Source organism: Colobus angolensis, unplaced genomic scaffold (genome assembly GCF_000951035.1).
Source record: "Colobus angolensis palliatus isolate OR3802 unplaced genomic scaffold, Cang.pa_1.0 Scaffold20, whole genome shotgun sequence".
NCBI classification, from domain to species: domain Eukaryota; kingdom Metazoa; phylum Chordata; class Mammalia; order Primates; family Cercopithecidae; genus Colobus; species Colobus angolensis.
Window position 1 is genome coordinate 14,834,896 of NW_012115155.1, and position 5,560 is coordinate 14,840,455.

Consider the following 5,560-nt stretch of genomic DNA (forward strand, 5'->3'; position numbering starts at 1 on the left):
CAAAGCCAGATTTAAATCCACTTCTCTCTGCCTCTGTGTCCAGTGTTCTTTCCATTTTTCTGCTGAGAAACTCAGTCTATTATACTCTGTAAACTGTAGGTTTCATTGATATTCATGTGTAAATAACTACTTTTTAAAAATTTAACTGAGTTGTGCATGCATTAAATGCCAGCAAATGTCATTAACATGTCAAGAAAAAGTTAAAGCAGAAGGTTATCATGACAACCTCTGAAACTGAATTCTAGGTTGAGTAGATGGGGACACAGCTGAAAATAAAATGGAATTTTAGTTTGTGCTTAGGGTGGAGAAAGTTGTAAGAAAACAAATTATATCCTAAAAAGAGCAGGATACAAAACTGAAAAATTATAATTTTTTTTTGGTCTGTTTTTTAACGTCCATCAAAGAGCTGAGGTGGCAAAAAAAGATAGTATGAAATAAAAGCCATAAAATGACAAATTTTTCTCAGGAGATATGACATCCATGGCTGATTTCATCCTTAGCAGAAGATAGGAAGATAAATTGTAAATATCCTTTTAAGTGTAACTTAGGTGTTGGCACAGTGGTTTAGAATTCCCAGGAACCCCAAACAAAAGGAGTCAGTATTCCCTGCCAGCTTTTATTTCTTGAACCTACACTGTGTGCTCATGAGACAGATTGTGGACAGGGTAGAGTAGTTGAGAGAGATTCCTTCTGAGGCATAGGCACAGCAAGTCAGCCGAAGGCAGGCAAGAATTGAAGAAAACTCAAATACTTAAATCTCATACTGATTTTGAGTCTTTTGGCACCTGCAGCTAGGACAAAGGACTGAGAAAACACTGCCTCTTTTAAGTACAGACACACAGAGCCCACTCAAGTCTAAAGTCAGGGTGAAAAAACTTAGAGAAATTCTACAGGTACACACTGGACCTTATTCTGAGTACAATGAAGCAGGCAACTTTATTACGGTAGTCAGGAGACCTGAAAGAGTTGCACCAATTGAGGATCAAGACTATGGAGTTTGTAGATGGCTGAGAATCAGAGAACTAAGACAAATGTACTGGGTAATATTATTTTCCATAGTTTACCTATATGTAAAATATATAAAAATAAAAGTAGCAAAAAATTGGCACTACAAACTAGAAATCAATCATTGCTGAAAAATAATAATAGAGATGACCCATTACATGGATAGATATACCACATCTATTGAGCAGATGACCCAATATTAAGAGGTCGGTCTTCCCCAAGTTGCTTTATAATTCAATGTTATTATAATGAAAATACTTGGCCGGGCGCCGTGGCTCAAGCCTGTAATCCCAGCACTTTGGGAGGCCGAGATGGGTGGATCACGAGGTCAGGAGTTCGAGACCATCCTGGCTAACATGGTGAAACCCCGTCTCTACTAAAAAATACAAAAAACTAGCCGGGGGAGGTGGCGGGCGCCTGTAGTCCCAGCTACTCGGGAGGCTGAGGCAGGAGAATGGCATAAACCCGGGAGGTGGAGCTTACAGTGAGCTGAGATGCGGCCACTGCACTCCAGCCTGGGCAACAGAGCGAGACTCTGTCTCAAAAAAAAAAAAAGAAAATACTTTAAGGTATTTTTGTATTAATATGCACATATAAAATTTGTACAAAACTGCAAATAATATACGATATCCAAAATAATATTGAAAATTCAAAATAATATTGAAATAATATAGAAAATCAATATTGAAAATAATATTGAATTTATATGCACACATAAAATTTGTACAAAACTGCAAATAATATACGATATCCAAAATAATATTGAAAAGAAATAATGTATATTGAAGGCATATTACCAGATTATAGAGCTACAGTAACTGAGAGAGCATGGTATTGGATAAAGGACATACAAAGAGTTCTGTGGAAAGAGCATCAAGAGTCTCACCCGTATTGAATGAAGGAAGAATGCCAAAGCAATGCAATGAGTAAAGAAATGTCATATTAGAAGACATTCCTTTGAATTTGAAAACAACGTACTCTCTACATAAACATTTACCTTAAAATAATACTGCAGACATAAAACTCACAATTCAAACCATAAATTTATGGAAGAAAATTCTTTGAAAGATTGGGACCCTAAAGTCAAGCAAACATTTTTAGAAGGGGCTCAGGTTACTAATAAAAATAAAAAATTACACTTTACTATCATTAAAGTCCTTTACGCATCCAAAGTGATTACCTAGTAAATGAATACGCTAGCCAAAGTTTGTGAACATGTATGTGTAAATACATACCTAAGAACTCACAAATGGAATATATAAACAACTCATGAAATTCGATAATAAATAGACTAGCAGTAGAAACTAAAATAGACAAATGACTTGAAATACGCTTTACAAAAGAATATGTAGAAATGGTTAAAGTACTCAACATCATTAATCATCACTGCAACAAAAATTAAACCTCAATGACATAGTCCAACACCTTCAGCAGAATGGTTAAAATACAAAAAGCTGGGCAGAGGACCCAAGATGGCTGACATCTTCCCCCACCAAGAGACTGGGACATTGAGAAGACTGGCAGATTTTGAACAGACTTTTAGAGGACAGAAATTGAGAGTGGATAGACTAAGGATGCAGACGCTGAGCTGAAATGAGAGGAAGCAGGGAACTCTGCAGGGGACTACTGAGCACAAGAACTTCTTCCTGGTCTCTAGAGACTCCTGGGGAAGGGGTAAGTTGAATAAGTGAGGAGTATCCCACTATTGCTACGGACCTCTAGAATCCTGGCATCAGCAGATCCCATGAACACCACAGAAACTTGAGCTGGTAGCGAGAGCTACTTAGAGAGACAGTAGGAGCAGTGCTCCAGCCTGTGCAGAGTCCAGAGGGTTTGGGGCAGCAATGTCTACAGTGGAGCATGGCCAGCCAGAGATACCCATCTCCCAAGACTTACCATGCTACTTTAAGAGACTTTAGCCTTGGGATGACTATCAGACCTAGACGGAATAGGGTGGTCTTGTCTATGAGACGGGGTCAGTTCAATCTGAGCACCACCCTATCTGCTGACCTCGCCAAGGGCCCCAGCATGGCCATGGCCATGGCCATGTAGCACTGCCTCAGATGCCCAAGCAGGATACTTTCTGAGGGCCCTCATCATAGGTCCCTCACCAGCAGACGGCAACGGATTATCAGAGCTCTCCAGTCAACTGGACCCACTGATATGCACCAGTTCCCCTGCACCCTTCCCCTGCTACAGCACCCCCAGGCTCCGCCCCGTTTTACCTGCATGCACTCACCCATGGCCACACCCCCTCTGGTTTGCGAGGGCACGTACATGTGGACCTCTCCTCCCCTCCCCTACTGGCATGCATGTGTGTGCATAGCCCTCTGGTGCCACTGCAAAAGCACACCCCACTGTCCCCATGCCCTCCTGCTGATGCACAGGCACCTAGCTGCACTGCCTTTGCTAGTGCCACCATGCACATGAATGCTGGAAGCCCTTCCCTATCCAGTGCCCCACCCCTGCCAAGCTACGATTGCCACTGGAGCAAGCACACACAGGAACAATTGCAGCCCCACTGCCATTAGTGTCCTGCCCCAGCCAATGCACATGCAACTTGCTATGCTTCGGTAACTGCTGGCATGTGTGAGCAAGTACAAGATCCCACTGCCCCAGTGAAACTCTTTGCCTGGAAACACCCATTGGAGTCTCATGGCAAGCAGACCAGGAACACCTCAGCCCCTCCAGTGCAGCAGGTTTCTAACCTCTAGGGGCCAGAGACCAAAGCCAGAGTTCTGGTGCCAGCCACTCAGAATTGGAGCATACAGTCCAGGAGTGCCAAGCTCAGCCTTGGCCCCCTAAAATCTTCCACAAACAAAGTCAGTTGACTGAACTCATATTATATATACCACAATCAAACCCCCCAGAGCATCAAAGAAGATAACTAAAAACAATATCCACAGGAGAGCAATATCAAAAATTGAAGGAACGTCATCCTACACATGAGAAGATCAGTACAAAAACCTTGTCAACTAAAAAAGCCAGCCTGTCTTCTTACCTCCAAACAACCACACTATTTCCCTAGCAGTGGTTCTTAACCAGGCTAAAATGACAGATGTATAATTCAGAATATGGATATGAACAAAGATCATCGAGATTGAGCAGAGAGTTGTAACTCAATCTACGGAATACAGTAAAACAATTCAAGAGTTGAAAGACAAAATGTCAATTTTAAGAAAACACCTAACTGTACTGATAGAGCGGAAAAGCTTACTTCAAGAATTCCATAATACAATTCCAAGTATTAAACAGCAGAATCAACTGGGCTATGGAGAGAATCTCAGAGCCCAAGAACTGTTTCTCAAAAATAACTCAGAACATTTTTTAAACAATGAATAAATAGAACTTATGGGAAATATGAGATTACATAAAAACATTAAAAATATGACTCATAGGTATCCCTGAAAAAGGGAGAGAAAGCAAGCAACTTAGAACACATATTTGAGGATATTATCCATGAAAACTATGCCAACCTCACTAGAGAGGCAGACATTCAAATTCAGGAAATGTAGAGAACCTCTGTGAGATGCTATGCAAGACGATCGTCTCTAAGACAAGACACATAGTCATCAGATTCTGATATTGAAATGAAAAAAACATGGCAAAGGCAAATAGAAGGAGCAAGTCACCTAGAAAGGGAACTCCATTGGGCTAATAGCAGACCTGTCAGGAGAAACCCTGAAAGCCAGAGGAGACTGGGGGCCTATGATCGATATTCTTAAAGAAAATAAATGCCACTGATGAATTTTATATCCAGCCAAACTAAACTTCATGAGCAAAGGAAAACTGAGATCCTTTTCAGTCAAGCAAATGCTAAGGGAATTCATTGCCACCAGACCTGTCTTACAAGAGGTCCTTAAGGGAGTGCTAAATATGGAAAGGAAACACCATTTCCAGCCACCATAAAAAACATACTTAAGTACATAGAACATTGACATTATAAAGCAACTAACTACACAGTGAAGTCTGCATAATAACCAGCTAACATTTCAATGACAAGATCAAATTCACACATATCAATATTAACTTTGAATGTAAATGAGCTACATGCTGCAATTAAAAGGAACAGAGTGGCAAGCCTGATAAAGAAGCAAGATGTACTGTGTGCTGTCTTCAGCAGACATCTCAAATGCAAGGACACCCATTGGTTCAATGTAAAGTGACGAAAAAAATATACCAAATCAAATGGAAAACTGAAAAAAGCAGGTATTGCTATTCTAATTTCATACTAAAATGACTTTAAATGAACAATGATTTAAGAAAAACACACATAAAAAGAAGAACATTACATTATGACAAAGGGTTTGATTCAATAAGACCTAACTATTTTCATTAAAAATGCACCCGACACAGGGGCACCAATATTTATAAAACAAGTTCTTAACATCCTAAAAGAAACTTAGATAACCACATACTGGTGAAATTCAACACTCACTGGTATTGGACATATCATCAAGGCAGAAAAGTAACACAGACATTTGAGACCTAAACACAACACTTGATCACACGGCCCCAACAGACATCTACAGAAGTTGCCACATTAAAAAGAGAG